Consider the following 12,222-nt stretch of genomic DNA (forward strand, 5'->3'; position numbering starts at 1 on the left):
CTAATTATATACTTTTCAACTTTATCCAAATTATAGAATAAGGTTATGCCTACTCAGCTACTAATTAGTGTAAATATTCATGATAAATACAAGTATACAACTATAAGGGGGTTGGGAAAATAAATAGAGTCAAATAGGTAGTCATAGTACCACTCTTTGAATATGAAAGACCCATTTTGATATTTTACATTTTTACCTTCTTGCCACAATTTTATATTTTGGAAGACTGGAGTCTGGAGATGATTGGAATTGACAACACTCATTCCTCAATTTGAGAAAAAAGACGCATCAAAACCTTAAAGAATTAATTTAATTCTCATGAAAATAATTAGAGATTGCATTCTTGTGCAAGGAGTGGCATGTCAAGTGGGAAATCTACGCAAAACGAGGGGCTCAGATATGAGCTAAAACTGTGCAATGGAAAAAGTCATCCACTGTTGTCCCATAAATTACAACTCTTTTGTCGATGATAAACTTCTATGTTTATACAACAACATAATGGTACACTAAACGTTATGATATTAAATATGGGGACGATAATGTTGATATAATATGTTTTAAGGTAATATCCATCTATTTGACCAAAACAAAAAGGGTAATATTTATTTATTTATATTATGACACTCAATGAGAAGCTACTCATAAAGGCTACCATAAAATTTTTGGCTCCACCCTTGATGGCACGTAGTCGTTAAATGCTTTGTATTTTGGATATATTGAAAAATTCTTCTTTGTCGATAGCCAGTTGGTGAGTAACCAGTTCATCAGCTCGCTTTCGTCTCCAAGTGATTAGTCAAATGATGTTACTAACATAGTTTTACAACTAGCTAGGTTTAGGTTTAAGAGTTATACATGAAAATGAGATGCCAAAACTGGAAATGGAAATTATACAAGCCAAGTACGTTGATAGTAGTAATGGTTCACGTACCTACACACACAATGCTGCTGCTGCAATTGAGGCCATCTCCAACCGAATGGTCCAGAGGGCCAGAGGGCCGAAAATAGCCCTAAAACCGTCTCTAACCGAGGGCTAGGCCAGAGGGCTCTGGAATCTGGGAGAGCCCCACGGGATCGGAGAAGGCTGGAGGGCTGGAGGGCTGGCTGCTGGCTGGCTATTTTTTTTTTTAATGATTTCCTATTGCTATCGGTTATAACCGACATCATTAAAGATATTCTTTTTTTTTAATAGTTCTACTATTAGTGTCGGTTATAACCGACACTAATAGTTTGAAATGTTTTTTAATATAACGGCTAGTAGCCGTTGTCTTTTTAATGAATTTAAACTTCTTTTTTTCCCTTTTTTTTTCCTTTTCATATGAATCAAATTTTGTTTCATATTTTTTTTCCTATAACTTCTATTTCACAAAATTTGTTTCTTATTTTTTTTCAATTCTATTTTTTTCGTATAACTTCCTAGGCCATTTATACAACATTAAATTGTAGTTTTTAAATAATAAATTATGTTTGGCTCTCGGTTGGAGACGGTTTTTTGTGAAAGGGCTAAAACGAGCCATTTGGCCCTCTGTCCCTCGGTTGGAGACGGAGGCAAATATGGCCATGTACTGTTCATTAAAATATTAATATCTTGGGGAATCTTGGAGGGCTAGAGGGCTCAAACGAGCCCTCTGGCCAGCCATCGGTTAGAGATGGCCTGACTGACTACACAGAAAAGGATTCTCGCCGGATCCTCTTTGTGGAGATCCGAGGGATTTTGTAATCATTTCGTTCATCGTATATCGTGCGGTCATTTTTTGTTAGGTACTATTTATATTCAATTTTAAATTTTAAATTTTAAATGATTTCTGACCGCACAATGTACAATGAACGAACATGATTACAAGATCATTCGGATCCTCACAAAAAGGATCCACCTAGGATCCTGTTCCTGATTACACCTCATCACAAGCTATCACGTGCTAGCCAGTCAACTAGATTAGTACATTAATTTATCATCAATCGAAGTAATTAGGCATCTACGGTGTTGATAAGATCATTCATGGCATGGTGAAGATATTCTATGAAGAAGAAGAATGCTGCTTTTAGTCATATCACTTGAACTATTAAGACCATGTTAGTAAATTGCTTTATTATAACTGGCCATACTTGTCCATTGCAAAATATTCATGGCATGCTGACTAAATCTGTGGTTAATGGTCATTTTTTATAATGGACAATTAATGTTCGTTGTAAAATTGATGCGGTAAATAAGTTGTACTCTTATAATGTTTTGTCATCAATTAACGTGTGATATACACAGAATTTAAAAAACGGACCATAGTCAACTACAATCAAAATTAAGAGACTACTAATTTGATTGATGTCACTGGAATAAACCTCATAACAGTTCTCCACAACAAATGATTCAAAATTTTTAATGACAACGGTTTTCACATGTATTTGGACGACTATTAGTAGTTTATGTACTCTATGTTAAATTTTATTTATTTTTATATATTCACGATTGACAACAAATGACCACGACATCTAATAAAAAAAAGTTTAATACTAAATAGTTGACTTTTTTTATTTTTAGTACATCGATATTTTTACATTAGGAGGAGGGGGAGTTCAGCTAAGTCACACAATGAGCAATCTAATTTGGTATCGAATTCACCATATACGAAACTCGAACTTAAAATCTCGTACTTCTAAACGAAGAAGAATATTACCAGACCGTAGGGGTGCACTTTTGCTCACCACCATAAACTATGGTGTATGCTTACCATACACCTAATCAATTGACACATGTCAATTCACTTAATCTTGGTTTTTTAAAAACAAAATTGAAAAACTAACATTTAATGTGAAAGTTAATTAGAGTTAAGTGAAATGACACGTGTCAATTGATTAGGTGTATGGTGAGCATACACCATAGTTTATGGTGGTGAGCAAAAATGCTCCCCAGACCGTAGTACTGAGTGGCCTAAAAGTTGAATTTTAATTAATATAGTTTCCATTGACACTTTAAAAAGTTTCTAAGTACACTTTTTTTTTTTACAGGACAAGCTGGTGATGAAGTCACGACAATTCACTCTCCTGAAAGTCGAAAGACTCACATAGGCATTTCAATTGGAAATCAAATTCAGGACGAGTCATGTGGAATAAGGGTTTGGAATTCGCTCCAATCATTGGGCAACTCCTCTTTAATAGGAATATAATAGATAAATTGCATTACGAAGAGTCTTGCGAATGTAAGATAAATTGCATTACGAAGAGTCTTGCGAATGTAAAATAAATTTCTTACAGTGCTAATAACAATTTTGTTTTGATTATTATCATACATTGGTTATATTAGATAAGAAAGTTACTTGTAATGAGAAGGAGAAATTCTTCCATGGAAGAACCCTAGATTTTGGTGGATCAATGTTACCCATAACCAGCCCTAAGTAATGAGTGCCATCTACAAAGCAAACACGCGGTCAATGTCTTTGCTTATCTGGCCTCCTACTTCAACACAAACTCATTAGCTCATATTTTTATATAATATTTTATAGTATTAATACAAAAATTTAAGCTAAATTGTGACGCGACAAAAAAATTATAAAAAATCTTACTTTAAAGGAATCCTCCTCACATTTCTAGTAGTTATAGGCTTACGGTTGAGAAGGTCCTCTACGATTCGGCCGGATCTTTTTTCTGGGAATTCTAGATATCATGTTATTATGACCATTTATCCTACATCGTGTGGTCAGAAATCATTTCAAATTTTAAAATTTAAAATTAAATATAAATAGTACCTAACAAAAACTGACCGCATGATATACGATAAACGATCACGATCGTATGATCCCTAGGATCCCCGTGAAAAGAATCCAACGAGGAACATTTTCCTTACAATTCTACCAAAGTCACGTATTGAAGATAAGCATATCAACGTCCTTCTGTAACTTGCCTCCCCCAATCAAATCAAGCTTCAAGATCCTCCCGAGTCCCAATCTTTTTACTCTTCCACAAAAGGATTTAAGAGAAGGCGTTCTCAATTTTCATAAAAATAAGGATTAGTCATGGGATTTACACTATATCGAAATTTAACGATTTGAATTGTTTATTTTTTAAATTGCACATCATAGATCATCTTTACAAAATACTAGCAAAATTAGAAATATTTGAGACATCTAATTGAGTTCAAAAAAATTAACGACCATATTTTAATACGAAAACATTGAAATTTCATTGTGATAGTTAAATATGCAAATAGTTTTAGATTGAATTGAATTTTTGCAAAGATGATTTATGAATCGAGATTTACAAAATAAACAATTCAGATCGTTGAAGTTCAATATAAAACCGATCCAACAACAAATATTCGTTTTTAATAAAATATGAATCTCTTCTCTTAAAAGGCTTAGGCCTGGTTTGGTACTAAAGTGATTCTGAAAAAAGCTTGTATTTGGTAAACATTCAGCTTCAGCTTTTTTTCACAGTTTTAGATGAAAAAAAGCCAAAAACAAGAAGCTGCAAAACCCAGATTTGAAAAATCGGCTTTTTCACATCTATTTTACATAAAAGTTTACCAAATACTATAATACTGCTTTTTTTTTCAAAAGCATTTTTACAAAAAAAATTTACCAAACACTCTATAGCTTTATTTCACAGCCGCTTATTCTCACAGCACATCAGAAACAATTTTTTTTCAAAGTACAGCAATACCAAACCAGCCCTTAATCTCCGAAATACATATCACAGTTTAGCGTCACTTTGACTTCATGCTTCTTGTTTGGTAGAACCGGAACAAAAGTTTAGGTCGAATATTGTCCGAGCAGGAAATTAAAAGGTCAAATTTGTTTGAGGTGCGACTGGACATGGACCGTCGCATCCATGAAAGGCTGCCACGACCGATTGTTTCCATGCAGCCAAACACTATATTCCTTAGGAAAACCGTTGGGAGGAAGCCCAGAGTCGCTTTATATATTCAGAGGGACCCCTCTCCCCTGTCACAATTTGTTCATGTGTTTTTTTAAACATAACATTGATCTACGTACTCGCCTACCCCACGAATTATTATATAAAATTGGGTTGTTCATGCGATTTTTTCTGGTCATAGAATTTGTTAATGTTTAAATAAATATTATTCTTTTCTTAAAATTAATTAATTTGTAATGTGGGATTTCACATGTAACTCATGTGTCTAAAATAAACAGAAGGATGACAAATTAGTGATATAAGTCCAATTTTTTGAGCTAATAGTAGGAATAGTCCAATTTGTTAAAATAAGTCCAATCTGTTATATTTAATTATTTAATTATCAATAGTTATCTGTTCAATGATAAGATTTATTGTTAAAATCAAATTTCTTCCCAATTATCTCTTTATTTATTTCTTTTTATTTATCTTTTTATTTCTCATTTTTCCTTCTGCTTTAAACCCTATTTATAGATTTTATTTTTAATTTTTATAATCGACCTATATCACAGGTTAATTATATTTATCTACCTATATGACTGAATTTTTTTTTTAATAATCAACCTGTCACAGATTAATGTGTCTTACTTGTAGGTATGTTAATTTTTTTCTACCTTTTAATTAGGTTTCATATCTCACGTATAGGTATAATATACATTCATATATTTGTTACTTGGGTTAGGATAGAATGTTTTGCAGATAAATTTATGTTAGTATATTAGTTTTTTTGTTATAAGATATTAATTATAAAATGAGTATATGTAAAAGAAATAAAAACATATAATTAGATAACTGGACTCACTTCTAAAAACATTTTATGTTTTTTGGACCTGGATCTAAAAGCCCCAAATTTTTATATATTTGATATAGTTATATATAAATCCATAAAAAAATATACAATTTTTAAATTCTGAGAACTCCCAAATTAAAAATAATATGATAGAACTCTTTGTTTTTCAATTTTTGATTCACGAAAAAAAAACCTACTTTCCACTCAATGATACAACAATTTAATGACTAGGAAGGGTTATTTATTGGAATGGATGCTAAAACTGGAAAAGGGGAATTATACAAGTCAAAAGTAAACTACATTAGTGTATTTTTTTTTTAAATAGATATACTTTCTGTATGAATAATGCATTAAATTGTACCTTTTTTTAACTCCAATGTACTTGTTATGGATGTAGTGACGTTTAATACACATTATGTTCCCACCATTTTTTAATTATACACATAAAGCTTACATTCTAAACAAATTGTTAAAGAAATAAAATAAAATAAACAAGTATTCACTATTTTAAAGAATTTGCTAAATAATACACATACATATTTTTCACATACTATATGCTTTTTTCGTCTTGATCTAATTATATACCTTTCAACTTTATCCAATTTATAGAGTAAGGTTATGCCTACTCAGCTACTAATTAGTGTAAATATTCATGATAAATACAAGTATACCACTATAAGGTAGTTGGGAAAATAAAGAGAGTCAAATAGGTAGTCATAGTACCACTCTTTGAATATGAAAGACCCATTTTGATATTTTGCATTTTTACCTTCTTGCCAATATTTTATATTTTGGAAGACTAGAGGCTGGAGATGATAGGAATTGAAGACACTCATTCGAAAGGGATACTCTCCGGATCCCTTCCATATAATCATTCTTATCAAACAATTCGGGTTCTTGAAATTTGATACAACGGCTAAAGTTAATATAACTTTTAAAGTGGGCCCCTGGTTTTAGCCGTTGGATCAAATTTCAAGAGTCCGAATTGTTTAATGAGGAGGATTAGGTGGAAGGGATCCGGAGAAGATCCATTTTCCCACTCATTCCTCAATTTGAGAACAAAGACACATCAAAACCTTAAAGAATTAATTAATTTAGTTCTCATGAAAATAATTAGAGATTAAGGATTTGGATCCTCTCTTGAGCATGGGGTCTGAATCCTCTTGACCCAATAATACGGATCGTTGGATTTTGATTAAACAGTTACAAACAGGGAAACCTTCTAAAAGTTATAAACATACCACAGCACAGCATCTCATCAGTAATATCAAATAATCATGTGAATAATAACTCATACTAGCACGCAAGTTGAAGTCACCTATGGTGACCTGTACGACTTACCCATATATCATCACATATATTAGTTCATCACATATTTCATCACATATGCTAGCTTAACACATATCTCATCACATATGCTAGCTTAACACATATCTCATCACATATGCTAGCTCATTACATTTTTCATCACATATGCTAGCTCATCATATATCTCATCACATATGCTAGCTCATCACATATCTCATTACATATGCTAGCTCATCACATATCTCACTACATATGCTAGCTCATCACATATGCTAGCTTATCACATTTCTCATTACATATGCTAGCTCATCATATATCTCATCACATATGCTAGCTTATCACATTTCTCATTACAAACGCTAGCTCATCATACATCTATAATGCCCTACTCTCGAACTATTTATTTTCGGAAATAATTATCGAGAATAAGCCCCACTAAACCCTAATTTAATTAACCAACACTACTTACTTATCCTTACTTCAATTCCTTAATTCCTCACATATTGATTTATGACCAACATTTAACCACCAACTCGTAAGGTTAGATCTCACATTTTCCATTAATATCTTTCTCATTGATCAATTTCCCAAAACAAGGCTATTGTTTCAATTATTTAGTCTCATTTATTATATGGTTGATCTAACGTCTCGTAAGACTGCCTACGTACCCTAAACAGGGATCAAGCCATTCGTAGTTCACAATAATTAAACACAATAAGCAATTCATAAACATTGTGGAATTGTCAATCACTCACATATATATATATATGTATAATGTACGATAAAAAGGAAAAGACCCACTTACATGAGGTCCACACTACGACTCCCTAGCACGTATATCGAGACATCACGAACCATCGTCGCCTATGACCAATTATCAAATCACATCTTAGAGTTTTGACCGATAATATACATAATTTACATAAAACACTCCCCTAAGATTTGATCTGGAAGATCCGCATCAAGAATTTCCGATCCGTTACTTCCAAAGATTGACATTATGCTTTAGAAAAACATCCTAAGATTTTATTACGATCCAACGGTCGGATCTCCGCCAATTGCCAAAAACCAAGTGGCGGTCAACATTTTATTTTATGAACTTACAAATCCAATTCGAGAAGATCTGTATGTCGGATTCCCAATCCGTAAGTTTCTGTGGTCCTTAAATATTATATACTATAATGTATTAAAGTTTGGTGACGATCCAACGGTCAGATCGTCGATTCACATCTTTACCAAGTAACGTATCTTAATGAATTTAGGTCCAAACGATCAACCTACGATATGCAATCATCAAAACTGAACTCAAGATATCTAATTTAGCGTAAGAATGACATTGGCGGTCCCCTGGCCACGCGCTGTCCCGGCTCGCCAGAAAATTCAACTATTTCTAAAAATTACTAGATTTTGCAGAAATGAAGATCTCAATGAGTAGAGTAAACTTTATACATGTGGCCAAGTCCAATTTGGCCTGGAAGAGCCCCAATTTTGCTAAAACTCGTTGGAAACCCTAGTTTTGGGTGTCCTCAATTTGGCTCCATAGCAACTCTGACGCCCCCAAACTTGTTTGGGCTTTGTTCCTGAGCTTTAGGGGAGTATTTTGGTGGTGGTAATTTGATGAAATCATTTAAGAATTTGGTGAATCTCGGCCAAGAACCGTCGCACCCACCGGTGCGATTTTTCCTAAAATTACCTCTAAATTCCTTCTAATTTTGGATGGAAAAGGAAGAGGGAAGGTTATGGAGTAGGTTGCAGGTAGTGGGAAGGTTTGAATCGCCAGAAAAATGTCCAAATTTGGCCGTGTGCTTGTCGGGTCGAGCGAGTCAAGGTGGAAACTCGGTTTCCCCTTTCATTTTCTTCTCCCTTCTTTCCCTCCTTTCCCCCTTCTCTGGTTGGTCACCTCTTCCTCTCTCTTCTCACCATTCGTCTACCCTTTCTCTCTCTCAATTTTCTGATTGGGCAGTAGCCATTTCTTTTTCTTCCTTCTCCCATTCCCCACACTTCCTCTCCTCTTCTTCCTCTAAAAAAATATATAACTAAATGATAAAAATTATAAACATTATAAAAATTAACAAAAATGTAAAATTTGGGACGAGATGCCACAGTTATGATATTAAATATAAGGACAATAATGTTGATATAATATGTTTTAAGGTAATATACATCTATTTGACCAAAACAAATAGGGTAATATTCATTTATTTATACGTAAAATTCTATTCTAATCCTTTTCTAAGATTACTTTTTGAATAAAACCTTGTTTAAGATTAAAAACTAATTCTAATCCTTGGCATTTAATTGTAATTTTTGAATATTAAATAGGTTGTAATTATTATTGAGCTTTTTGGTTGCAGGTTATATATTGATTCTCATAAATAATAAAAATGTTATTTATTATTGATAGTTATTATTAAGTTCCCATAATAAGAAAAGTCATATATTAGTATATATTTTTCATGGTGCATGAATTTCTCCATATATATGTATGTGTGTATTACGTACATATGTATGTTTAGAAATTGTAGTTATGTACCAATACATTTGTACCGAAAGTTATGTACCGATACATTTGTACCGAAAGTTATGTACCGATACATTTGTACCAAAACCTACGTACTTGTTCTGCATTATGAATGTAGGTCACGTTTTGTACACATTATTTCACAAAGTTTTTAATAATACACGTAAAATGTTACATTTTTTAAAAGAAAAAAGAATATAATAAACAAGTATTAAATTTTTTTTAAGGGAGTTTTAACAAAACACTTATAGTACTGTTCACTTTTAATGAAAAAACATATTTTTACCTTTTCCTGATACTATTCACTGCACCTTTATTTGTCATTTTTCATTAATACTAAAGTTTTTTTGGGGCTTTTATTTAGTTTTTTTCTTTTTTTTAAGAATGAGCTGAATAATACACACATATATTTACATACTATATCTACATATTTAATGGGTCAGTTTAGTAAATTTTCAACTTTTATTTTACAGAAAAAATAATCTAGCCAACATTTACTTTTAAATAATTCAAACTAAAATTTTAACCCAAACTATTAAACAGAAAAATACTATTTTTGACTTAAAGGAAGAAGAAGTTACTTTCTGATACTACAATTGGAGTAAGAGTAGCTAGCTTCAGATTTCTCCCCCAATACCAAAAAGGGAAACTTAATTTAATTAACCAGCTGTGCCTCTCTAAGTGCACTCCTATTTTTGTTTCAATTTTAAGAAAATATTCGGATTCGGAATTTTTATGTTCAAATTCAGAAATTTTATTGGCAGAAACGAAATAAGTTCGGAACACTCCAAAAACTTCGCCTTGGTTCCAATTTTTTAGAATCTCTAAATGCATTCATGTTCCCATTTCAAATTTTCATAAAATATTTGAATTCAGAATTTTTAGGTTCGGATTCGAAAATTTTTTTTGGTGGAATCGGGATAAGTTCATAACAGTCCAAAAACTTCGCCCTGGAAATTCTTTTGGAATTTCTGAATGCATTCCTATTTCCATTTTAATTTTCAGAAAAATATGTGAATTCAAAATTTTTGGATTACGATTCAGAAATTTTATTGTTGGAATCAGAAATAATATTCCAATTTGCATCCCTAATGTAAACACATAAATACACTGTGGGGATAATTAGAACTTAAAAATGGGGTTGGACTGAATTTTAATCTGATAATAATTAACGTGAAGGCCACTGTACCCCTTTTGTAATTTTCCACATAATACATGAATGACTTTCTACAACTAATTCTATGTGTATTATACACTTTAATATTTTTTTTAATATATAAACTTCAATTTTCCGTGTGAATAATGTGTTAAATTACACCTTTTAAAAAAAAAAACTCCAACTTACTGATTCTGTATTATGAATGTAGGTCACGTTTTATACACATTATTTCACAAAGTTTTTAATAACACACGTAAAATGTTACATTTTTTAAAGAAAAAAAAATATAATAAACAAGTATTAATTTTTTTTTAAGAACGAGCCGAATAATACACACATATATTTACGTACTATATATACATATTTAATGGGTCGGTTTAGTGAATTTTCAATTTTTATCGAAATCTAAATATTTTTTTTGTTAAAATGTTTATAACAATAAATTGTGATATTTTACATAAATTTTATTTTATAGAAAAAATAACTTAACAAAAATTTATTTTTTAATAATCTCAAACTAAAATTTTAATTCCAACTATTAAAGCAGAAAAATATTGTTTTTGACTTAAAAATTAAATTTTAAGGCACGTTTGAATGAGAGAGTGGAGACCGGAGACGAGAGGAGTTGACTACACTCATTCCTTCCTCGGACTGAGAGAAAAGACACATCAAAGGCAAACCCATTTTAAGTTCATAAAAAAATAATAAACCTGTGAACTTTCTGATCCTCTTCCCAAAGGCAGAAGAAGTTGCTTTCTTATACTAAAATAATAAAAATGTTATATATTGATTCTCATAAATAATAAAAATGTTATTTATTATTGATAGTTATTATTAAGTTCCCATAATAAGAAAAGTCATATATTAGTATATATTTTTCATGGTGCATGAATTTCTCCATATATATGTATGTGTGTATTATGTACATATGTATGTTTAGAAACTGTAGTTATGTACCAATACATTTGTACCGATATATTCATACCGAAAGTTATGTACCGATGCATTTGTACCAAAACTTACGTACCAATACTTTTGTACCAATGAGTAAAATAAGGTACCTAAAGTTATTTACCGATACATTCGTATCAAAACTTATGTACCGATACTTCCGTACCTATGAATAAAATAAGGTACCGAAAGTTATGTGTAAATTGTTTTTGTTTTGTTGTTGAAATTTAAAAAAAAAAAAGAATTTGAATTTTGAATACATTTTTATCTATTAATATAATTGGAACAAAAAAAATACATTAATTATGGATGGATAAAGAATTTCGAATGGTAAGTTTATAAATAATAAATGTGCTATAATTACTTAAATATGGTAAGTTTTAAAATAAGGACTTATAATAGATTTTGAAAACCATTCAGGTTAAAATCTAAAATCAATCTTATTGAAGCCTTAAAATCTAAAAACCCCTAATTTATACTATGACACTCAATGATGCAGCTACTCACAAAGTCGGCCATAAAATTTTTGGCTTCACCCTTGATGGCACGTAGTCGTGAAACGCTTTGTGTTTTTAAAATGACTAAAAACAC

Source organism: Malus domestica, chromosome 03, assembly GCF_042453785.1.
Source record: "Malus domestica chromosome 03, GDT2T_hap1".
NCBI lineage: Eukaryota > Viridiplantae > Streptophyta > Magnoliopsida > Rosales > Rosaceae > Malus > Malus domestica.